A 26243-nucleotide genomic window follows, 5' to 3' on the forward strand; every position below is an offset into this window, starting at 1 on the left:
CTATTCCAGCCGTTTGCCGTTTGGGTGGTAGTGCCGGGTGATATCCTCCTTCCTCATTGCCGCCGGGCAGCTGGCACATTATACGTGTTCGATCCTCACCACCCTGCACGCCGAGAAGATGGGGAACCCACAAGAGGACCTGTTCATCTCATGTGTGCTGCTTTTTAGGAGTTTCTAAAGCAAATGTGTACTTTGAAATACCCCATAAAGCCACAAACGTGGTACACACATCAAATTTTGATTGGCCAATGCCTGGGCAATTTTATCACCTCCATGTAGCATCAGGGCCAACGGATTTTGAATACTATGAACAGTGCAGTTAAAAAGGACCTGAACTCAGAACTTACTCTCTGCTCTAAAAGATAAGCCACCACAACATAATAACCTTTAAAGAAAAAAACATTTCTTTGTTACAGCTGATTCAAATTCTACAATAAATCTGCAGTGTGTATATTTCCTGCTTTCATGGAGGCAGACATAGGGTAAACATCCTGTGTTTACAAATTAGCTGCTCTGCTAAGGCAGCCAGCTGACACAGCTGAGAGATCGAATTACACTTGTGATTAGTCACGGATGAGGGGGAGATTAGACAGGCTAAAAACTCTAAATACATACAGGGTGCATTTTTCTCCGTTTTCCTTCTGACCTGTGCAAGAGTTCAGGTCCACCTTAAAGGACTTACGAGGCGAATAAGAAAAAAAAGTTCAGTGCCTGCATGAAATTTGAATGCACGGAGGACGTCATCCGCGCAGTTCCGCCGGGTCCCCGCTGTTAAATGCCTCCCGGGCCGGCTCCCGACCCGGCTCCCGACCCCACAGCCCGGGTCGGGCTCTCATGACTCCTCTAAAATGGCCGCCGGAGTTTGCCGCGGCTGCGCAGTCCGCATAGACGCGAGTGTGGCTGCGCAGCTCTAGGGTCTTGCCCCCCCTCCCCCCCCCCCGATCCACGCACAGGAGACAGCCTGTAGCGTGGATCGGGGGGAGGCCCTAGAGCTGCGCAGCTGTGGGGTCGGGAGCCGGTCCGGAGGGCAATTGAACAGCGGGGACCCAGCGGAACTGCACGGAGGTCGGGGATGGCGTGCTCCGTGCATTCAAATTTCATGCAGGTACTGAACTTTTTTTTTAAAATTCGCCTCGTAAGTCCTTTAAGCTCTCATACTACATGGAAGTGATTAAATTGGCCTATCAAAATTGGATGTATGTAGCAGACTTTAGCCCCTGCGCAGCAGAGTTGGTCATTGCTCCTCTGCTTGCTGAAAAAGGAAAAAGAATGACTTCAAAAGTACATGATCAGAAGCCCAGACTCTGGCCACTTCCTGTATCAGACGGTCTGTGCTTTCAGGCTGCAGTCTTCTCAAAGAGTTGAGTCTGTGCCAACCTCTTAGAAGCCTCAACAGTGGAAAGATGTAATCCATGAAGACACCCACACAGACGCCGCAGAAGTTGACCCCCCCGCGCACACACCTAGGTGCCCATGCTAATACTGGCAATTAAGATAACAGGTGCCGGCACCCACCTGAATTTTGCTTAATTGCCGATAATAACATGGGCACCTATGTATAGCGGTGAAGGTGGCATGGTTGTTGGCAGGTTTGTGGCAGAGGGGACGCGCTAGGCATTAGTGGGGGTTCAGTTAAGTTTGGACATTGGTAGGGGGATCAGTTAGGTTTAGGCATCAGTGGAGGGGGGAGGGGGAATCTGTCAGGTTTAGGCATCTCGCCCCATGATCTGCGAAACGCAGCACATGACTTGGGCGTCGCCATAGACCGTAACTTTAATAAAGAACACAGCGGCGCAGCGGGATTTCTTTCCAAATCACTGTCATTTCAGGTGCCGGGAATAGCCAAACCCCAAACTACATGTCGGAGGGGTAATAATATTTAAAGTGAGTCTGAAGTGATATGAAAAACTGATAATCATGTAAGGAGAGGGAAGGTCCTGTAGAGCCTTCCCGGTCCTCCTACGGTCCCCGCATTGCAGGAAGTGATGAGCGGTGGTACGCAGCGCTGGGACGCAGAAGGAAGAGGTGAGTAATTACCTCCCCCCCCCCCCCCCCCCCGCCTGACACAAGCTGCGCTCATAGCTGGAGGGGCAGAGCGGACGGGGAGCCCCAAGTGAGGTGCGGTCCGACCCCCCTCCCCACCACTGTGCACGTTGCCCACTTTCCTGGCTGCTACCCCCTCCAGGCTACCTATACTGGGGGCAATTATACTATCTATCGGGGAGATGGGGGCGGCATCCTCTCAAGTTTGCCTCAGGCGGCAAAAATTCTACATCAGCCCCTGACCACAGGACAATAGAGAAGACTTTATCAAAGTACAGGGTAAAAAAAAGTCCTATGTCCCCCGTTTTTTTCCCTATTTACCTGATTTGAGTGCCTTTGCCTAACTGCAGTGCCAGCAGGATTGTAGGAAGTTATGTTAAAACCAAGCACACCATTGTTTTTCTTGTGAAATTCCCAATAAGTTGGATGTGTCACATGACCCTCTTCCTATTGAAAAAACAAAAGTTGGATTTAAAATGGCCGACTTCAAAATGGCCGCCATGGTCACCACCCATCTTGAAAAGTTTCCCCCTTCACATATACTAATGTGTTACAAACAGGAAGTTAATATCACCAACCATTCCCATTTTATTAACCACCTTGGCGGTAATGAAGAGCTCAGCTTGTCCATTACTGCAGCGGTGAATTTCTCAGGCCCTGCTGGGCCGATTTTCACAATTTTTTTTTTAAACACGCAGCTACCACTTTGCTAGCTGTGTGTTGGACGCGATCGCCGCCGTTTGCCGCCGATCCGCCACTACCCGACACGTAGCAGCACGCCCCCCCCCAAGACCCCTGCGCAGCCTGGCCAATCAGTCCCAGGCAGCGCTGAGCGGCGGATCGGGACTCCCTCTGACGTCACAACGTCGATGACGTCGCCATGGCGACGGGGGAAGCCAAACAGAAAATTCCGTTCTGAACGGGATTTCCTGTCTGCTCTGATCGCCGGAGGCGATCGGAAGGGGCGGGGGGATGCCGCTGCTCAGCAGCTATCATGTAGCTAGCGCTAGGCTAGCTACATGATTTAACAAAAAAAAAAAATATAGTGCTGCGCAGCCACCCTGGCGCAATCAATAGAACGCCAGGGTGGTTAAGGTGTATCCATGTAGATGGCCCACTCTGTAGTAAGTAAATATGCCAGATTCCCTAAGCTTCCCTATGCCAACCTCTGCTTTTGGAAAGGAGAAACAAGTGCAGGTGCGAGAGGAGAGAATGTGGCACCCCTGACGAAAATCCTGCAGTCTCAAACTCATCTCTATGCCTTACCCAGAAACGGCCCTGCTTCTGTTTATTCAGTCTGCTTTCTTTGAAAAGCTGTGAACTATGACAGATGTATTTTCAAGACCATGTCCACCTTGTTATATTTTACACCCAAAATTTTTTTTTTTTAGTAAAACTTAAAAGTCACCAGTCAACCCTCAGAAAACAGGTAGTCAACTCAAACAGTGAGTACAGATGATGGCAAGATACAAGGTATTGTCCAAACATATCTATTCATTGCCCATAGCAGCCGAGTAGACACAACACAAGGTCGGCACGGCTAACATATTCTGAGCCAGGGATTTCTCATAGCCTTAATCTTATGCATGAGAAATCTTCTTGGTTCCAGTCATGTTCACCTCGATGTCCTTGTGTTGTGTCTTCAATTGCTGGAGGCAGTGAAAACAGATCTCGTCTCCTGGCATCTCTACTCATCGATGAAAATGTCTGCTATCACGTTATATGCTCAACTGTAATGAGTAAATATTCTTCCCCTCGTTTTCCTGATTCTTCAGACTGCAGAGCCGCTATTGCCTGGTCTATAGGTATGCAGATAAGGGGGATTCAGAGTCATTTTATTCTAATTATAGAAGCCAGTTAAAAGGGAATTGTAACATCCAAAAACAAAAAAAAATGCCCCAAAATAGTGCCCTAAAAATATATGTCAACTCCTTTTTTAAAGAAAAAATAAAATAAATTATGTGTCCCCCATTGTTTTCCTTTTTACCTGGTTTGGGTGCCTTTACCTCACTACAGGAACTGTGCCTGCAGGATTGTAGGAAGTTATTTTAGCTACAGCAACAAGCTTATCTCAGCATGCATACAACAGAAAGATTCCTATTTCCAATAAGATAAGGACACTATGACCAGATGTGGTAATGGAATCCTCCCCTCTCTTTAAAGAATGTGAACAGTGTTGTAAGCCTGTTGTCTAGGTGATGTGTGCTGTGGGCGGGACAGCAAGCTGTGGCAGTAGGGACTAGGGAGGGAAAATAACACTGAGCTGCGTTAAAAAAAAATGTCACTTTTGGCATCACAGAAAAACGGTAAATCTGACAACGAACACTATAAGAACAACAGGATAGGTAAGCTAAATAAGTAATTTATTATTGGATGATTCTTTTTTTCTGTTAATATAGAGTTTCAACCCATTTTTTAGAGGGTCTCTGCAGGGATCGCTGCTTAGTGACGGCGCAAGCACAGGGCGGCTGGTAGAATCCCCAGGTAAGTTAAACCCATTTTTTTCTACAATTAAGGATCCCTTTAACCCTCTGGGCGATACAATTATATCGCCCAGGAGGTGGCGCAGCACTATTTTTTTTAATTTTTAATTTTTTAAATCATGTAGCGAGCCCAGGGCTCGCTACATGATAGCCGCAGCGCAGCGGCATCCCCCCACCCACTCCGATCGCCTTCGGCGATCAGAGTAAGCAGGGAATCCCGTTCAGAACGGGATTTCCTGCTGGGCTTCCCCGGTCGCCATGGCGACGGGGCGGGATGACGTCGTGACGTCGGAGGGAGTCCAGATCCACCCCTCAGCGCTGCCTGGCACTGATTGGCCAGGCTGCGCAAGGGGTCGGGGAGGGGGGGGGACTGCACGGCGAGCGGCGGCGGATCGGCGGCGATCGGAAGTTACACGCAGCTAGCAAAGTGCTAGCTGCGTGTAACAAAAAAAAATTATGCAAATCGGCCCACCAGGGCCTGAGAAATCCTCCTGCGCGATATACCCCGAGCTCAGCTCGGGATTATCGCTCAGGAGGTTAATACCCCATACAGCAGACAGCAAACACATTCAGAAAAGAACTTCAAATGATTTTAGGAAAACCTGGTTAACCTATCATAATGTTTCTGGGAGTTTCCAAAGAAAGCCCAAAGACGAGAAAGCATTCAAACTCCATACATATAAGCACCGGCTGGGATAGCAACCTGGGACGCTGGCACTGCAAGGTGAGACCCTTCCCATTCATCCAGGGACAGTTTTAAGAAAAATGGGTCTCAAATTAGCAAACAGTTGGGGCTCCGATAATGAATAACCTAAATAAGCAGCATGTCCCCCAATAAGAACACCCGTGCTGCAAATCGCCATAGATACGCCATGCATGGCTGTAGGGATTCGGAGGCGATAAAGGACTCAATTCACTTCCTGTTCAGTTTGCAAGTGCCATGCAGCCAGCCCAGGGACGGATTTACAGCTCAGGAGCCTAAAGATACAGAAGTTCTGGCGTGCTAAATTCTGCCCCTCTGCACAGGCCCCACCCCCCAAGTCACACCCTCTTTTCATATACGAATACCCTCTCTTATACTAATAACACAGAAATTGTTATAGTTCCTAATCACAGACATGTAATTATAGGTAGATTTTAATGATAGGTAGATTCTACTGATAGGAAGGTGGTGGTAGGTAGTGATGGTAATGTCTAGGAGAACTCATGGAGAATCATGTGATTAGTTTGATCAGCTGATAGATTTGCAGAGTCCTGATTTGTTTTGATCACATCCTGCTTTATCACATGACCATGACTGGCAATTTGGCAAATCAGAGACTTGCATATCGTACATCGTCTTATTATCTTTTGGGAGACACCGATGTATTTTCCCGTCAAAAAAATTACTTGCTAGTTGAATAAAAGTAACTTTAAAGTGAACCTCCAGACTAAAACTCTACTCCGCAGCACTGAAAAGGCTTGGTGTTTCTTAAACCACTTGCCGACCGCACACTCATACCGTGCGGCGGCAAAGTGGTAGCTGGAGGACCAGAGACGCACATCTGCATCGCCAGGTGCCTCCCTAATTAATCAGGAAAGGCCGCTTGCGCGAGCGGCCGTTTCCTGTTAGATCACGGAGCGGGTCTCCGTGAATAGCCTGCGAGCTACTGATCGCGGCTCGCAGACTAAATGTAAACGCAGAAGACATTTGTCTCCATTGAAAACATTGAACAGTGCTGCTGCGCAGCAGCGCCGTAAGGCAGATCGGCGATCCCCGGCCAATCAGCGGCCGGGGATCGCCGTGATGTGACAAAGGACATCCTGTCACAGGCTGCACAGGACGGATAGCGTCTTGTGCAGCCAGTGGCGTAGCTAAGGAGCTGTGGGCCCCGATGCAAGTTTTACATTGGGGCCCCCCAAGCACTCCATACATAACAATTGATGCGGTGCACCAAAACCTGCCAATGGCAACTACAGTGTCAGAGGTGCAAGAAGGGGATGAGGAACAGCTTGTTAATGATTACCATTATTCAAAGTATCTATAGAAGTGATTATTATGAGCAAAGGACCAATAGAGAGCTAATACAGTCGTTTAGGGAGGACCCTTTCGGGGCCCCTCTGGCCCAAGGGCCCCGATGCGGTCGCTACCGCTGCACCCCCTATTGCTACGCCCCTGTGTGCAGCCCCGATCACCAGGGGGGACAGGGGGACAGGTAGGAGAGGGAGGGGGGGAATTTTGCTGCGGAGGGGGGCTTTGAGGTGCCCCCCCCCCCGCAAACCTCAGGCAGGCAGGAGCGATCAGACCCCCTGCACATCATCCCCATAGGGGGGAAAAAAGGGGGGGCGATCTGATCGCTCTGCATGCACCCTGATCTGTGCTGGGGGCTGCAGAGCCCACCCAGCACAGATCACAAAAAAACAGAGCTGGTCCTTAAGGGGGGGGGGGGGTAAAGGATGGGTCATCAAGTGGTTAAAGGAGTTATCCGGGAAAAATAAAGTAAATAAACGCTACTTACCGGGGGCTTCCTCCAGCCACGTGCTCCCAGCATGTCCCTCGCCGCAGCTCTGCCCGCAGCCGTTCGCCGCAGGTCCGTCCTGGTCCCCGGCGATGAGGTCAGAGCGACCTCCAGGTCGCTCTGTACTGCGCATGCGCGAGCAGCGCTGTCAATCACTGCCATGTGGGCCGGAGCGGACTGCGCAGGCACAGTAGTTCTGTGCCTGCGTAGTCCGCTCCGGCCCACGTGGTGGTGATTGACAGCGCCGCTCGCGCAGGCGCAGTACAGAGCAACCTGGAGGTCACTCTGACGTCATCGCCGGGGACCGGGACGGACCTGCGGCGAACGGCTGCGGGCAGAGCTGCGGCGAGGGACATGCTGGGAGCTCGGGGCTGGAGGAAGCCCCCGATAAGTAGCGTTTATTTTCTTTATATTGCCTGGATAACTCCTTTAAAGAAAATCTGTAATGAAAAAACGTCCCCTGGGGGGTACTCACCTCGGGTGGGGGAAGCCTCCGGATCCTATTGAGGCTTCCCCCGTCCTCCTCGGTCCCACGGTGGCGGCGAAAATCCTCCCGAAACGGCGGCGATGTAAATATTTACCTTCGTGGCTCCAGCGTAGGCGCAGTATCTGCTTTTCCCACGGAGATAAGCGGAGATAGCCGATCTCTGTCGGGCCGCTCTACTGCGCAGGCGCAAGTCTCCTGCACCTGCGCAGTAGAGCGGACCGGACGGAAATCAACTATTTCCACCTATCTCCGTCAGAAGAGCCAAAACAGCCCCCCGCTGGAGCCTGGAAAGGTAAATATTGTCGGATATGTCACACCGGCTTTGAAGGGCTGCAGCGAGACCCCCGTGGGACAGAGGAGGACGGGGGCAGGGCCGGCGCTACCATTAAGGCAAAGGAGGCAGCTGCCCCAGGGCCCCAGAGCTTGTAGGGGCCCCCAGTGGCTACAAGAGGAAAAAAAAATTTCAAAATCGGCCTTATAGTTTTTAAGAAAATCGATTTTAAAGTTTCAAAGGAAAAAAAAAACACATTTAAAAACCTGCCGACTTTAATGGTTAATAGCAAATCCACCTCAAATGCGAGAAACCCTAAATTTGCAGGGTATGTTAAGGAGATCATTAGGAATAAGAGGAAAAAAACAATTTTTCAAAAAGACCTTATAGTTTTTGAGAAAATCGATTTTAAAGTTTCGAAGGAAAAAAAGTATACTTTTAAATGCGGTAAATGTCACTTTTAGTAGCAAACCTAACGGTAGTGTAATTTTACATGCATCAAACGAAAGCGCAATAAATTTCCTGACGGGGTTTCCAGGGGGTCTATACGCAGCAGCAGCGCTTTGGCCAAGGATCGCTGTACAGCCGCAATATGGCTGTATGAAGATCCCTGGCATTTTTTCCTATTTTCCAAATTTTTTTTTTTTTATGTTTAGAGTGTGGGAATTAAAAAAAAAAATTGTGGGGTCCCCCCTCCTGAAACTTTTTAATCCCTTGTCCCCCATGCAGGCTGGAATAGCCAGAATGTGGAGCTCCGACCGATTGGGGCTTCACACCCTGACTATACCAGCTGCAAAAAAGGTCTCTTAATGCCGATTTTTGTTCCGGGGTATATGTTGGGGGGGCCCCCCAGGTTTATTTTGCCCTGGGGCCCCATTGTTGCTTAAACCGGCCCTGGACGGGGGAAGCCTCATTAGGATCCTGAGGCTTCCCCCTCCCGAGGTGAGTATACCCCAGGGGGCGTTTTTCTCGTTACAGTGTCTCTTTAACAGTTGCACAGCATCAGAACTTTGTTTTTTATACTCAAGCCTAATTTTTAGCGGCTTAGAAGCTAAGCTCCGTCCCATCAAAGAAAATTGCCTGGGCATTTTTCCCCTGATGCTGTGGTCCTGATTTCTGATGTTGTTGTTGTTGTTCTTGTTGCCTAGCAGCTGGGAGGGGTGATCAGCACACAGGACAGTTTGAACTGTGTCTCATGCTCCCTGTCACCTCTTTTCAACCAAAAAGATGGCTGCCCCATGAAATCACAAACATTTGCCTGTTCTTTTAAAACAGGGTGGGTAAGAGATTATATTACCTAACCATTTTAATTAACATAACAATGTAACTTAATGACAGTATGTTTGTTTAGGCTGTAGCTCCTCTTTAAGTCAAAATTTGCCAAGGGTATGAATAATTATGGGCAGCACTGCACATGGTATAGATGGTGTATTCCTAATATCTGGCAGCACGGTGGCGTAGTGGTTAGCGCTCTTGCCTTGCAGAGCTGGGTCCCTGGTTTGAAACATCTGCACAGAGTTTGTATGTTCTCCCCATGTCTTGGGTTTTCCCTGGGCACTCCGGTTTCCTCCCACATCCCAAAAATACAGATAAGTTAATTGGCTTCCCCCTAAATTGGCCCTAGACTACAATACATACATGGACATAGGACTATGGTAGGGATTAGATTGTGAGCCCCTCGGACAGACAGTTAGTGGCAAGACAATATACTCTGTACAGCACTGCGGAAGATGTCACTGCTATATAAATACTAAATAATAATAGCACCTCTATGACAGGAGCACCGTGCGGTGCGGGGGTCTGTTAGCAAGATACCTGGTGTAGTTGCCAATAAAAAAGGGAATATTTCTCCTGTATACATCTCTCATGAGGCCAGCAATGCATTTAGTACCGAATTACACACCACGTAAAAGAATGGAGAGATGATAATGATGGAAGGGGAGGTAAAGGTCATCCATTCTCGGGCGACACACACTATCGTGTTTGATGAGGGATCAGAGGAGACACCTGACCTTCGCTTCTCCACGCAGCCGCTAATGACAGTAATAAGGAGACCTGTAATGAATGCCACATGGAATTCTGTGAGTAAATTGAGGCTGGATCACCTTTTATGTCCAGATTATGGACTGGTCGCAAGATGTTAAGGAGGAACTCTGACAAACACCCCCCCCCCCCCCCCGCCCTTCTATTGTGTGTGATTTCAGGTGCGGAGGGGACCCGGACTTCATCCTTCCCTCTCCTAGGCCCTTGTCAAAGTCACTTGTAGTCAGTGGACTCTGTACTCTGATGTAGACCACATATTAACTGCCTCCTGCAACTTCCATCCCAAAAGCATTTCAAGAATCTGTCCCTTCCATTCACAAGAGGCTACTAAAATGCTTGTACAAGCTCCTATCATATCCGGTCTTACTATTGTAACACCCTACTCTGTGGTCTACCAAAAACCAGACTGGCATCTCTCCAGTCCCTACTGACCTCTGCTGCTCCTCCAAGGAAGCCTCTCCGCCAATCCCTACTGACCTCTGCTGCCCGCCTCATCCACCTCTCCTCCCATTCCTCTGATGCCTCCCCTCTCTGCTAATCCCTACTGACCTCTGCTGCCATCTCATACACCTCTCCTCCTGCTCCTCTGATGCTGCCCCTCTCTGCCAAACCCTACTGACCTCTGCTGCCTGTCTCATCCACCTCTCCTCCTGCTCCTCTGATGCAGACCCTTTCTGCCAATCCCTACTGACCTCTGCTGCCTATCTCATACACCTATCCTCCTGCTCCTCTGATGCAGCCCCTCTCTGCCAATCCCTACTGACCCCTGCTGCCTGCTTCATCCATCTCTCCTCCCACTCCTCTGATGCTGCCCCTCTCTGCCAATCCCTACTGACCTCTGCTGCCTGCCTCATCCATCTCTCCTCCCACTCCTCTGATGCTGCCCCTCTCTGCCAAACCCTACTGACCTCTGCTGCCCACCTCATCCACCTCTCCTCCTGCTCCTCTGATGCTGCCCCTCTCTGCCAAACCCTACTGACCTCTGCTGCCTTTCTCATCCACCTCTCCTCCCACTCCTCTGATGCAGCCCCTCTCTGCCAATCCCTACTGACCTCTGCTGCCTGCCTCATCCATCTCTCCTCCCACTCCTCTGATGCTGCCCCTCTCTGCCAAACCCTACTGACCTCTGCTGCCCACCTCATCCACCTCTCCTCCCGCTCCTCTGATGCAGCCCCTCTCTGCCAATCCCTACTGACCTCTGCTGCCTGTCTCATCCACCTCTCCTCCCACACCTCTGATGCTGCCCCTCTCTGCAAATCCCTACTGACCTCTGCTGCCTGTCTCATCCACCTCTCCTGCCGCTCCTCTGATGCAGCCCCTCTCTGCCAATCCCTACTGGCCTCTACTGCCCATCTCATACACCTCTCCTCCTGCTCCTCTGATGCAGACCCTCTCTGCCAATCCCTACTGACCTCTGCTGCCCGCCTGATACACCTCTCCTCTTGCTCCTCTGATGCTGACCCTCTCTGCCAATCCCTACTGACCTCTGCTTCCCGCCTCATCCACCTCTCCTCCTTCTCCTCTGATGCAGCTCCTCTCTGCCAATCCCTACTGACCTCTGCTGCCTGTCTCATCTCTCCTCCCACTCCTCTGATGCTGCCTCTCTCTGCCAATCCCTACAGCGCTGCGTAATATGTTGGCGCTTTATAAATAAAATAAATAAATAAATACTGACCTCTGCTTCCCGCCTCATCCACCTCTCCTCCTGCTCCTCTGATGCAGACCCTCACTGCTAATCCCTACTGACCTCTGCTGCTCTTCTCATCCACCTCACCCTCCACTCCTCTGAGGCAGCCCCTCTCTGCCAATCTCTCCATTGGCTACCTCTATCACGCGAAGGATCAAGTTTAAACTCTTCAACCTATCACACAAAGATATACGTATATAATTTGACAACTAGTTACATTTCTTCAGATGCCATCCCACCTGTAACCTTTGCGCCTCCTAGGAGTCCCTGTTGTCCTCTAGCTTGGTCACCTTCTCTCCCTCCCACATCCAGGAACTCTCTCCTACACCCTGTCCATTATCCACTAAGCCTGGAAACCTTCAAACGTACTCTCAAAACACACCTGGACTGACAGGCCTATAATTTGCTACACGTAGCATTGGAGAATTACTGCCTCATTCGCTAACCCCTGTGTCTCCTCCCCTAATAACTCCACCCTACTACCGCCTAGGATGTAAGCTGGCAAGGGCAGGGACCTCCCTCTAGTGTTTCTTATTATGCTGTAATTTATCATATGAACATGCACCAGTATTGGCGATGTCTCACACCACAGATCAGCTATGTGTGTATTTGTATTGCTGATTCTGATGTTACAAAGTTCTGAACCGCTCATGAATCTATGCACTATGTACAGCACTATGGAAGATGTTGGTGCTATATAAGTAAAAAATAATAATAAAGTCACTCATATCTTTACACATGTCCATTTTTTCTGCTTCCAACACATTCGCATACGGAACTGGTCCTCCACTTGTTTTCATATATACCTCACCTCTTGACAGGTACCGTTGTTCCATGATAAACAACATTATTCATTTCACTCAGTAACTAAATACTATTAAAGCGATCCTGAACTCAGAACTTCCTCTCTGCTCTAAAAGATAAGCAACAGCATAATAACCTTTAAAGAAAAACATTTATTTGTTGCAGCTGACACAAATCCTGCAAGTGTCTGCGTCTACTTCAAATCTGCAGTGTGTCTACTTCCTGCTTTCATGGAAGCAGACATAAGGTTAACATTTTGTGCTTTCAAATTAGCTGCTCTGCCGAAGCAGCCAACTGACACAGCTGAGTGATCAATGTACAACTTGTAATGAGGGGGAATTAGTCAGGCTAAACTCTCTAAATACATACAGGGTGCATTTCTCTATGTTTTCCTTCTGTTCTGTGCAAGAGTTAAAGAGAAACCGTAACCAAGAATTGCACTTCATCCCAATCACTAGCTTTACAACCTTTTCACAAACGGATCATCAGGGGGCGCTGTATGGGTGATATTGTGGTGAAACCCCTCCCACAGTGTGATGTCAGCGCCTCGCAGCACTGAGGTTCTGACATCACACTGTGGGAGCCTTGTTGCATTGTGGGAAATAACAGCTGTTTCCAACTGCCAAAAAAAGCAAGCAGCATCTCCTTCCAGTGACATCACCTGCCAGCAGTAAAAATGTCATCATGTGATAAATGTCAGAGTGTAAATCAGGGAGAGGAAAGATTTTACAATGGGAAAACACTGACTAAATCATTTATAGATAATTATTTTAAAACTTAAAGGGAAGGTCCAAGCAAAAAAAAAAAAATGAGTTTTACTTACCTGGGGCTTCTACCAGCCCCATGCAGCCATCCTGTGCCCTCGTAGTCACTCATTGCTGCTCCAGTCCCCCGCTGGGAGCTTTCTGACCTCGGAGGTCAGGGCCGAATTGCGTAAATTTTTACACATTCCCGCTAGTGCAGGAACATTAACGCATACATTTTTACACATTAGTGGTGCAACGCGTACATTTTTGTTCCTGCACTATCTGGAATGCGTAAAAATGTATGCAATGTGGCCCTGACCTCCGAGGTCAGAAAGCTGCCAGCGGGGGACTGGAGCAGCAGTGAGTGACTACAAGGGCTCAGGATGGCTACATGGGGCTGGTAGAAGCCCCAGGTAAGTAAAACTCATTTTTTTTTTTTTGCTTGAACCTTCCCTTTAAGCACTTTTTATTACACTATTTTCACTGGAGTTCCTCTTGAAGGTCCATTTTAAAGGACCACTGTCACAAACAAAATGTAAATTGAAAATGCATGCATGTGCATATGTATAAAATGTACATTATACATGCACATGCACTATATATTACTTTTTTCCTATGTTGCTGTCACTTACAGTAGGCAGTGACAATCTGACACATTTTGGACTAGCCCATCTCCTCATGGGGGATTTTCTGGGTTTTCTTTATTTTCAAAAGCAGTCCCTGAAGGACAGTTGCAAGGGAGTGGGGAGGCTGGCCAGCCTCTTTGTATAGATCCTTTCCAGGGAATGCTTTTGTAACAAATAAAATAAATACTGAGGATCTCCCATGAGGAGATGGACTAGATCAAAACTTGTCAGATCTCTCAGATTTTTTACTGGTTAATGTAAGCGACAGGAACATAGGGGAAAAGACATAGTCCATTTTACTATGGGAGAAATGTACACCTTATATGCGTGTATTTTAAATGTTCCTGATAGTGGTCCTCTAATAATCAAAAATTTACATTGTTACTTTTAAAATCAATTATGAGAAAATCAAACCACGACCTACAGTTGTGGTAAAATAGTAACTGGCGGCGAAAGTGCGGAATAATCTCTCTGCCCCTCCCGGAAGACGGATTCCCTTGAACGTTTGATGTACGATTGTTGTCCGCGTTCACGCCAAATAATATTTCTTGCCCTAATGATTATTTATGGACGTGCCAATCGCCAGGAAAGCGGGCGAGACGATTTCAGGAACCTTGGGATGTCACGATGAAGAGATAGGTTAGTTTAAAGGGACACCTCGGAAGAACTGGGTTTAATGAACTCGGCGTCCTTGAGAAGTCTTCCACATCCATCGCCCGTCTGTCACACGAGCTGCCCAACAAAATATTAATTAAACAGCGGATTCGTCTGCGTCGGGGGAGGGGGAAGGGGGGGCTTGTCACCCCTAATGAACGAGCTTCCAGGGCTCCTGTGCCAGGAAAATGGCTTTTTTTAACCAGCCTTATTAAGCAGAAAATTAGACCTAAATCACCCTACAACATCCTCATTAGGAGGCAGCGGACCCGGCTCTGTCTTGTGTGCCAACAGCTTTAATTAGCAAACTGCTCATCAGACACATGAAGGGACCGGCGCGTGCCCTCGCCCACCTCCACAAACTTTATTCCAGGAAACAAAATCGCCTTCCTGCGTGAATCCGCACAGCATCACCGCCGCGTTCAGGAAATATCGCATAAATTATAAACTACGCTCCCAAGACAAGACACAAAGAGGCAGGAAGGTTTAACAAAGCCTGATCCCAGCTAATCCCATCTCATTTGTTTCTGATACAGGTAAGGCATCGTTCACATTAGGCAACGCAGAAGACCGTGTGTTCGGGATGCAAGCGATCGCACACCATTTGCATTGCCGTGTGATGCACTGCTGATCCCATTCATTACAGTGACTGGGAACTGTGCTGCGCTTTGCTGACAATGCATGCAGCAGTGTGATAGCGCATCGCAATGCTGCACAGCGCATATAATCTGAATGTCAGAAGTGCTGTCTATGCAATTCTGACGTTCTTACATGGGGCACACCATAGGCGCTGCCGAAATGCGCAAGGCAGCGCAGTAGCGTGAATGAGGCCTTATAACTAGGGATGGCCTAAGGGCCCGGCAGGCACATTGTCGCGTTGCTAAAAACGCGTAACCGACTCATTGCATTTTTTACATTGTGTTTTTTTTACATATAAAAAAATGATGCATTTTAAAAAAAAAAGCATTTTTTATACACAGCCTGATAGATCTAGATTTTCAGTCCTGTCCAAATGTAACATTCAATGGTTTTTCTTGTCTAAATTCTATTGATGGAACATTTAAAGGAATCTATTCCCATCCAATGAAAGTGATCGAACCTACAGAGAATCGAATGGGAAAATGGAAGTGTATTCTTGTGTGGTTCTTGGGTACCAAACCATCTCCTGTATTCCATCTCATTGGCCCAGCTCCTACCGCGAGCCCTTCTCACCGCCATAACAGGAAGTACATCACTGCTGGAAGCAGGATATTTGGGCGCCTGCAGCTAATGGACAATTTGGGCACTAGTAGTAGTAGGCGCTAATGCAAATACAATCAACATAAAGTATGCTTCACTGTTACTGGTAATGCACTGTCTGCATGCAGTGCTTTACGATGCCGCACCCCTTCATACAGCACCCGCCGCCCTGTGATCATCGCAGGCCTCGTTCACACTGCACGCGCTGTCTTGCGCATTTCGGCAGCCCGTATGGTGTGCCCCATGCACCACGCATTGCGGCAAGCCACATTACAAAGCGGCCATTACAACGCACCACTGTGAACGTAGCCTCATGGCCCTTTAACACTGAGGCGGTACGGTAACCCCACCGCACCCTAATAAAAGTCTATAGGGGAGTTCACACTCCACACGTTGCTGTACGCTGCAATGGAAGTGCCCTAACGCGCTTCCATACCTACGTTACCGTGCGGCGGATCGGAAGTCATGTAAGTTTATGGCGACGAGCGTGTATTTAAAAAACCCGCCACAGGTTTCTGCGCCTTGCATGTGCGGAAGAGTATTTTAACAATATGCTTCCACGCACGTCATCGATTACCAGACAGGAAGTGTACGTCACTTCCTGCTTGGCCGGATCCAAGACGTGCTAACGCAGTAATCCCCAAAGGCCTGTTTTTGGCCTATCTAGCATGATTTTCTTTCCATTCAGATGTGATTAGAGATGCACAATGAGCTTGAAAACTAACCAATCGAATTTCAATGTAGCAAGATTTGATTGGCTCAGTTTCCAAGCTGCATACATTTGCATATTCCTGCATCAATTCAGAAGTATTTGCATCTTGTGGACTATCCCCAGATCTTATGTGCTTCCATTTTTTTTTTAACCATATACAGTATATAGAAAAAAAAATTAGATTTAACTGCTTTGCCATATGACATCCATTACATAAAAATATAGACAACGATTGGATTTTTGTTGGCATAATATATTAGTATTTGACAATATGCCGGTACATGTACCTCCCAACTTTTTGAGACATTCTCACTTCAGGTTCCCTTTAACACCTTCTGGACTAGAAGGCTCTGGCCCCTTAAAGGGAACCTGAAGTGAGAGTTATATGGAGGCTGCCATATTTATTTCCTTTTAGGCAATACCAGTTGCCTGGTTGTCCTGCTGATCCCTTTGGCTGTAGTAGTGTCTGAATCACACACCTGAAACAAGCATGCAGGTAAGACTTCAGTCAGAGCACCTGATCTGCATGCTTGTTCAGGGGCTATGGCTAAGAGTATAATGCGTGGTACACACTATGCAATATTCCCATCAGATCGACTGGAAAGTTGAGAATTTCTAGTATGTCCAATCTGCTTTTGATCGAGAAAGGGATCGATTTTGTACAGTATAGATCTCAGAATCGATCCCTTTCTCGAATGGAAGCAGATTGGACATGCTGGTAATCAATCATCCAACAACAGAAGATTTCCTGTCAATCTGATGAGAAAATAATTGCATGCTGTGCACAGCCAGGGACGTAGGTGATAAAGATAGTTGCTTCCATGACACATCCAAACTTCAGCAAACAAAAAATCAACTATATACACTTCAGATATTCCATTGACCTACCTGGTCTCTGCTATAAACACCTGACAGGAAGTGATGAGGAGTGGGCGGGGTTAGATTGAACATAAAAATAAGGCATCCCCTGCATCCACCACTAATGTCTCCCCGACATCCCCGCAGACGTGCGCTCTCCTCCCTTGTGTAATAACCAGAGATTTAGGGTTGTGTGTGGGGTTAGGGTTAGGTGTCAGGTAGGTAGCTTGTGTGTGGGGGCGGTTAGGGTTAGGTTTCAGGTAGGTAGTTTGTGTGGGGGGAGGGGGTTTAGGGTTGTGTATGGGGTTAGGGTTAGGTGTCGGGTAGGTAGCTTGTGTGTGGGGGCGGTTAGGGTTAGGTATCAGGTAGGTAGTTTGTGTGTGGGGGCGGTTAGGGTTAGGTGTCAGGTAGGTAGTTTGTGCGGGAGGGTTAGGTTTCAGGTAGGTCGTTTGTGCGGGGGGGGGGGGTTAGGGTTTTGTGTGGGGTCAGGTAGGTAGCTTGTGTGTGTGGGGGGTTAGGCTTAGGTATCAGGTAGGTCGTTTGTGCAGGTGGGGTGTTTGATGTCAAGTAGGTAGTTTGTGCAGGGAAGGGGGGTAGGGTAAGGGTTAGATGTCAGCTAGGTAGTGTGTGCAAGGGGGTTTAGGATTAGGTGTCAGGTAGGTAGTTTGTGAGTTTGCTAGGCGTCATATCTATACTGTTGCTATGGTTTCCAGCAAGTTAACTTATTACCTTTTGTGCCTGTATTATAAAGCTTCAGGCCTGGTACACACTCTGAGCCCTGGCTGGGACCCACTAGAAAGTGCAAAGCACTATCGCTAGTGACTGATTTGTTATAGCATTTTGCAAGCAATTTTGGGAGCGATTTCCCTGCTCCTATACAATTCATTAGAATGGCAATGCTTCCAAAATGCCGCATGTCCTGTGACTGCGATTTTGCTAATCACAATCGCTCTAGTGGTATATGTCCCATCTATTTACATTGGCCAAGCGTTTAGGGAAATCGCTAGCAATTGAAAGTGATCCCTAAATGCTCAGAAAACACTCTAGTGGTTTCCTGATGACTGACTAATCACTAACCAATGTTACCACCTCCATGTAGTATGAGGATTAGACTACACAATCTGCTTATAGTATTCAATATCTGTTGACCTTCATTCATACTACATGGAGGTTGTAAAATTGGTAACTGATTGGCCAATCATAACTGAAAGTGTGTACCAGGCTTTAGGCTACATTTAGGCTAGGTTCACAGTGAGATGTTGCGAAACTGCGTTGTAAAGTCTTATAACACAGCTTACCGCAATGCAATTAAAACTCTGTGCGACATTCACAGTGTGATGTTAGCGTTGCATGGTAACATGTAGTGTTATGGTAACGCACTGCTGCAGTCCATTTCCTCTAAACGCACTGGTTACCAGGAAAGCATATTTTTTATTGCTTGTATGCTTCACTGTACCCATGGGCGTCTGCAGAAAATTTTCCAGGGGCGGACAAGTCGTGCGGCACGCTATTCGCACCGTGCCGAAAAATGGGCATGGCCATGGACCAGAATGTGGGTGTGGTCAAGGGTGGAGCCAAATTTACAGGAATTTAGCAATGGTGGGACATTAGATTAGAACTATGGTAGGGTTTAGATTGTGAGTGCCTCCGACACAGGTGTTGGCGACAGGTGCCCCTTAGTTTAGGTAGTGGCAGGTGCTCCCCAGTTTAGGTAGTGACAGGTGCCCCCCAAGTTTAGTGACAGGGACCTCCCCAGTTTATGTGGTGGCAGGTTCCCCCCAGTTTTAGGTAGTGACAGATGCCCCCCAGTTTAGGTAGTGACAGGGACCCCCCAAGTTTAGTGGCAGGAACTCCTCCCAGTTAAGGTGGTGACAGGTGCCCCCCAGTTTAGGTAGTGACAGGGACCCCCCCCCCCAGTTTAGGTGGTGGCAGGGACCCCCCCCCCCAGTTTAGGTGGTGGCAGGTGCCCCCCAGGTTAGGTAGTGACAAGGATCCCCCAAGTTTAATGATAGCCCCCCACCCTGTTTAGGTAGTGACAGGGACTCACGCCCCACTCACTGTGATGTCAGACCTCAGATTAGCACTGCCCACCTGCTGTGTCCCATCCCAGCTGCATCATGTAACAGGCAGTGTCACTGAGACCTCTGATCCACTGGCGACCAGTGAGAAGCGAACGCATGGTACCCCCTGTGGACACCGCACTGCATATGCAGAAGTGACATATGACGTCACTTCTGCATATCTGTGCGGTGTCCATAGGGGGTACCATGCCCCCGGCAGTTGGCCGGGGGGGGGTTGGGGCGGCTAACCCCTCTTACCCTATGCTGCGGACGTCCATGACTGTACCTACTGAATGTGATAGTAACGGAGCGATAATATTCGTTACCACTTTACAATGCAATGTCCCATTGTGAACCTCGCCTCAGGCTCCGTACACGCATCCACATATTTTGGTCAATTTTACTACTGCCATGTAGTATGAGGGCCAACAGATTTTGAATAAAGTACTGTAAACAGACTATGTAGGCATGCTCTCATACTACATGGCATGCAATGCAAGGGCCAATGTGCTCGGAAGCAAATGTGTGGCAATCATTAAAACCACCCCCCTAAAATTGTGTAAAGGTGGCTATACACAATGCAATCAATCTGATAACATTTTTCCATTTTTTTAAAATGAAAGTTATAAAATGAATAAGAAATCAAAAAAATTTTTTTGAGTTTTTTTAAATAAAAAATCTGATCAGATGTGTTGGAAAAAAAATACAGATGGAAAAAGATTAAAAACTGAATGTTTTATTCAACCATTTATTTTACAAAAATTTCAACACTTGTTATGGGTGTGAAGATCATGATGGCCACACTTGTTTCCCTGACCCTTGTGAGATGGACCCCGAGGCTGTGGAGAGCACTAAGGGGAAGGTAAGGAAAGGGGTGTAAACATTGAGGGCTAGGCCGGTTCTCTCATGAAGCAAGGTGAAACACTTGAATGAGGCAAAGAAATTACAGGTGCAGCATTTTTGTACTGTGTGTCTACACTAACAGCATGCAGTCAGAGTAGGAGGAGAATCGAGAGGAGAGCGAGGCGAAGAGGTCCGAAACAGGCAAAAATGGCGCACAACGCCAAGGGTATAAAAATGGCGCAGCAGTAATTAACATAAAACGATATTTATCGTTTTATATGTTAAAATTGTTAGGCAGCAGGGATCGAGAGGAGACGCAGCGAGACACTAGGCAGCGGGGCGGAGGGAAGAGGATTAGGTGGAGAGAAGATTAGGTAGCATTGGTATACATTACCTTGTCTCGGTCGGCGATCGCTCCTTCACTTCTTCTGTTAGTTTGCTGTAGTCCTGCATCCAGCCAATCACCATGCGGCTATAGTTTCCGCATGTGATTGGCTGGATGCAGGACTCCTGCAAGCTAACTATGAAGTGAAGGAGCGATCGCCGGCCAGGATATGGTAATATATACCAATGCTACCTAATCTTCTCTCCATCTAATCCTCCTCCTTCCGCCCCGCTGCCTAGTGTCCCTCTGCGTCTCTCCTCGACCCCCACTGCCTAACTAGCCCCCCTGCATTTTTCAATGGCGCACCGTTTCGCTAATGTTTTATAAAATGCTATTTACCGTTTTAATGTATTTACATTAAAACGGTAAATAGCGTTTTATGATCAACAGAACAGTGAGCCATTTTTCACTGCGCCATTTTTAACTGTATGCGAAGAGGTCATCATTGGGGAAAAGCAGCTTGTTGTGCTGTGTGAAGAGTCTGACCTTTAACCCGGTCCCCGGATAGTCTTCGATTCTGCCCGACACATAATTACGCACAGAAGTTACTTAGCATCTGACACTTGCTTTTTAGTGGAGTGCAGACGCTAGGATGGAGGAGGCGGGGGAGTGTGCGTACTTCAGCCTGTGAAGCGAAGACTATCCGGGTTAAAGGTCATCCAAGTTGCCAGGACACCGGGAGGTATAGGAGAAGACCGGCGGCTGACTGCAAGGAACAAGAGGCGCAGTAAGTATCGACTTTTAACCCCCTAAGCGCTGCATCTTACATTTTTACCAGAGCCTAACGGCTCTGGTATCCATTAACCACTTCTCCATGCCTAACCTTAAAGGATACCTGAGGTGACATGTGGCATGAATAGATAGACATGTGTATGTACAGTGTCGAGCACACAAATAACTATGCTGTGCTCCTTTTTTTCTTTCTCTGCCTGAAAGAGTTAAACATCAGGTATGTAAGTGGCAGTTCCTGTCTGAGTCAGAACTGGGTCAGACTACAATGTGACCCTCACTGATAAGAAATTACAACTATAAAACACTTTCCTAGCAGAAAATAGCTTCTGAGAGCAGGAAAGAGATAAAAAGGTTCAATAAATCATAGATTTTAGCACTGGCATACTTCAATGAATGTGTCATTGAGCAAAAACAATAAAACAAAAACAGTAAAAACTTAAAGAGTAGATTTAAATATAAAATAAAACTGTGGAATATCTTAAAAAGTCATTTTTAGGAGGAGGATAGATAGATACAATTGTTTATTTCATTAGTTTATTTTCCACCCATACACCCCCAACGCCTTACCTTAACCACTTCTCCATGCTTACCTTTAAAGAGACTCAGAGATCAGCCAACATAAAAAATTTTTACATACCCGTTTAGCAGCAATCAGCCCTGGTAACTGGTTCAGTGACATCAGCCGGGGTCTTCTGCACGTGCGCAGAAGGTCCACGCATGCGCAGAAGACAGAGACTGAAGCCGACTGAGACAAACTGGGGCTGACTGCGGACAAACGGAGGACTGCGGGAGGATGGACACGGACGCATCCATGCTTACGGGGCTGGAGGAAGCCCCAGGTAAGTAAAAAATCTTTATGTTGGCTCATCTCTGAGTCTCTTTAAATGCACTTTCACACGGGCAGCTGACAAGCGGCGAATTCACCGCCTGTCCGCTGCTCTCCTGCACCGGCCGAGCTCTGTTAGCGCTCAGTACCGTCGCTGCATCCCAGCACATATCTCAAGCGTTGACACGCGGTGGAGTTGCTGGGTGGCAGAGAAATGCGACATGTTAAGTTTGAGCGCAGCTATGGCTCAGACTCGACATGTTGCATTCCTCTTCCGCTCAGTAACACCACCGTGTGTCAACGCTTGAGACACGAGGCGTTACCACCGCCGTAAGCGCGCAGTTCAGATGGCCTTAACTCCCACTCCTAACCTTAACCACCACCCCAAGCCTAACCTTAACCCCCCCCCCCCCCCCCCACGCACCGCCAATTGCTGAAAAAGACTTAGCTTTTCAGGTGCATTGACAGATAACTTGGGCAAATTTCCCCTCAATACCGCTCTTTCAATGGGCACCTATGGTGGCAAAAACTTTCACCACTAGCGAGCGCACAGATTTCCTGCTCCCTTACTTACACCCCCCGATATACGCTTACCCATTTTTCTTCCTTCCAACAAATAGTCTTCATTAACTGATGGATCTCTTGCTAACCAATATATCCCACCTTTTGACAAGTAGCTCTGTAACAAGATAATCCGTGTCCTGCACTCCTCACTTGTCAGCTATTAGAGAATATGACCCGCTCCTTGCCCTGCCCCCACTAGGTAGACAAACTCGCCGATAATCTCAGAAATATCTTCCTAATGTTATTTGTAATCTCGCACATGGCGTTTCCATGATGGGAAACGCAGCCAGGAAAGGTTGCGGGAGTCAGGGAGGGAGTTGTCGCGTGCGACGCGGAGGGGGGGTGGGGCATGTTATGTACAACTGTGATTAATTTTCCTGGTATAATGACCCCTAGGTAAATCTTTGCAATTTTCATTTCGTAGAGATTTAATATCAGGATAACATGAGATTGCCGCCTCCCCCGCCCTCTTCATGCCGCTTAATCCCAAATCGCTGCACAGATTCCGTACAGCAGACATCTCCCGTGATTAGGGGGCAAGTCCTGAAAGATGAATTTAACATATTAATTCCTGTATTCCAGATGGTGGGCGGCATCTGCTTTCATTATGAATATTGGTGCTAATCTGAGATTGCACGGACCATTACACATATTAAAAAGATGATAGGTCATACAGATTACATGCTGAGGGGAGGCACGGGGGTCTGTATACAGGGGGTTATATAGGTAGGACATGCTAAAAACAACTATCCAGTGTCATATGGGCTGCACAACGGCATAGTGGGTAGCACTCTCACCTTGCAGCGCAGGGTCCCCAGTGTGAATCCTACCCAGGGCACTATCTTTACAGAGTTTGTATTTTCTCCCAGTGTTTGTGTGGGCTTCCTCTGGCACTCTAGTTTCCTCCCACATACCAACAACATACATGTAAGTTAATTGGCTTCCCCATAAATTGGCCCTAGACTACGATGGACATATGGCTATGGTAGGATTAGATTGTGAGCTCCTCATGTCAGTCAGTGACATGATTAATCATGTACCCTGTAAAGTGCTATATAAATACATAATAATATACAGTAGTAGGATATTAGACTATGACTATGGTAGGGTAGATTGTGAGCTCCTCTGAGGACAGTCAGTGACATGACTATGTGCCCTGTAAAGTGCTGCATAAGATGTCAGCGCTATATAAATATATAATAATAATAATACAGTAGACCTTGAGCATGGTAGGGGTTGAGTATTTACTCTGTAAAGTCCTGCAGAAGATGTCAGTGCTATATAAATACTTAATATGGTAAGACATTAGACTATGACTATGGTAGGATTAGAGTGTGAGCTCCTCTGAGGACAGTCAGTGGCATGACTATGTGCCCTGTAAAGTGCTGCAGAAGATGTCAGCGCCTCAGCGGCGCGCTATATAAATACATAATAATAATACGGTTGGACATCAGACTATGACTATGGTAGGTAGGGTAAGACTGTGAGCTCCCCTGAGGACAGTCAGTGACATGACTATGTGCCCTGTAAAGTGCTGCAGAAGATGTCAGCGGCGCACTATATAAATACATAATAATAATACGGTTGGACATTAGACTATGACTATGGTAGGGTAAGACTGTGAGCTCCTCTGAGGACAGTCAGTGACATGACTATGTACTCTGTAAGGTGCTGAAGAAGATGTCAGTACTATATAAATACATAATAATAATATGGTAGGATATTAGACTATGACTACGGTAGGGATTAGATTGTGAGCTCCTATGGACAGTTAGCGATATGACAAGCTCTCTGTGTTAGGCCCCATTCACACTTAAAAGTGCAAAACGCAGAAAAATCACTGGACACTGCAGCAATTTTTCCGCAATCGCGTTTAGCGCTTCTATAGCACTGAAACGCGATCGCCGGGAAATTGCCTGAAAATGGTGCAGGCTACACATTTGCGTTTGGCGATTTGTGTTAATCGCCGGCGATTAACGCAAATCACCCAAGTAAGAACGGGCCCATAGGGTATTATAGCACTAGCGCTTTAAAAAGCGCTAGCGCTTGAGCGTTTTGCCGAAATCGCCGACAAAACGCTCTAGTGTGAATGGGCTCTAAGAGTGTGGCCACACTGCGCAGGTGCAATAAAGGGCCCCGGCCTGCGCAGTAGCACAGAGCCACGCATGTACAGAGAAGAAGACATGCATGAGTGACTCCATGTTGTTGTGCAGTCAGTGTTTGGCCATTGTAAAATCTTTTCTATCCCTGATTCATATTCTGAAATGTATCACAGGTGGCGACATCTTTAGTTCTTCCAGGTGATCTGTGTGGAATGTTCCTTACTGAGAATTCTATGCAGAGAGAGATACTGCTTGCTTGGAAGGTGAAAAAGGCATTATTTCCCACAATGCAACGAGGTTCACAGACAGGAAACTGTCTGGACCATGGTCATGACATCACACTGTGGGAGGGGATTCACCACAATATCAGCCACACAGAGCCCCCTGATGACCTATTCGAGAGAAGGTAAAGATTTCCCGTGGGAAAGGGGGTATCAGCTGCTGATTGGGATGACATTCACTCCTCGGTAAACGGGAACAGGAGGTGAGAGGGATATGGAGGCTGCCATATTTATTACCTTGTAAACAATGCCAGTTGCCTGGCAGCCCTGCTGATCTTCTGGCTTAAGTAGTGTCTAAGTCAAAACCCTGGAACAAGAATATGGCTAAGCCAGAAAAAACAGCTGAGTCAGAGCACCTGGTCTGCTACATCAGGCATTGGCAAACTTGGCCCTCTAGCTGTTAAGGAACTACAAGTCCAACAATGCATTGCAGGAGTCTGCCAGCCACAGTCATGACTCATAGGCAAATGCATTGTGGGACTTGTAGTTCCGCAACAGCTGGAGGGCCGAGTTTGCCTATGCCTGTGCTACATGCTTGTTCAGGGTATATGGCTACAAATATTAGAGACACAGGATCAGGGGGACACCCAGGCAACTAGTATTGTTAAAGGGGAATAAATATGGCAGCCTCCATATGTATCCCTCTCACCTCGGGTTCCCTTTAAAGTTCCTCTTTAAATTAACTTATATCTGAGATCTGCAGCAGCAGGGACAATCATAATAAAGAGGAGGGATGGAGGAGGGACACCTGGAAGATGAGGAATAAAGACAAGCGAGCGCACGATTCCGGCTCCCATCAGGCTGTGCCACCTTGCAGGGCTGGCAGATGAAGGGTTACAGCTTTCCTTTGTGTAGGGGAAACAGATGGACCGTCCCTTTATAAGCCCAACGTATGCAAATCTCCATAGGAAAGTGCGCAGGATGTATTTAATAAGAGTCCATCGCCCGAGGACATGATTTACATCCCTCTCGCCGAGGCTTTGAGCCTGATTTTTCATCAGTCAGATGCCTTTGGCGCGCAGTCGGCGTGGACATCTGGGGGTCCCTCCAGCCTCCTCCCCCCCGCACGTCGCCACAGAAGTTGCCGCAACCTGGGGACTCCAAATGCCATCTTTAAAAAGCACATGGCGTCCATATTGATTTTCCTGCTTCACCCCTGAAGCCAAGCTCTTTAGCGGTATAGCGTCTTTGCGTTTGTCACGATCTCCCGTTGACGAGGCCAAACTGGGGATTGATTGATTCAGGTTCTATCGGATTAGAGTGAGCGGGCGTGCAAGTCTGCCCTGCGTTTTTTGCGGC

The 26243-nt window shown here is 47.7% G+C and overlaps 1 long non-coding RNA gene across 1 annotated transcript in view; it reads right to left on the minus strand.

Annotated features, from left to right (window-relative positions):
- The window catches only part of LOC137541371 (uncharacterized), a 135105-nt gene extending 117885 nt beyond the window's left edge, over nucleotides 1-17220 (minus strand). Inside the window, exon 1 of the long non-coding RNA XR_011025137.1 lies at nucleotides 17182-17220. This is a non-coding gene — a long non-coding RNA (uncharacterized lncRNA). The remainder of the gene's footprint in view (nucleotides 1-17181) is intronic.
- Nucleotides 17221-26243: the final 9023 nt, after the last annotated feature.

This window comes from Hyperolius riggenbachi, chromosome 12, assembly GCF_040937935.1.
Source record: "Hyperolius riggenbachi isolate aHypRig1 chromosome 12, aHypRig1.pri, whole genome shotgun sequence".
NCBI classification, from domain to species: domain Eukaryota; kingdom Metazoa; phylum Chordata; class Amphibia; order Anura; family Hyperoliidae; genus Hyperolius; species Hyperolius riggenbachi.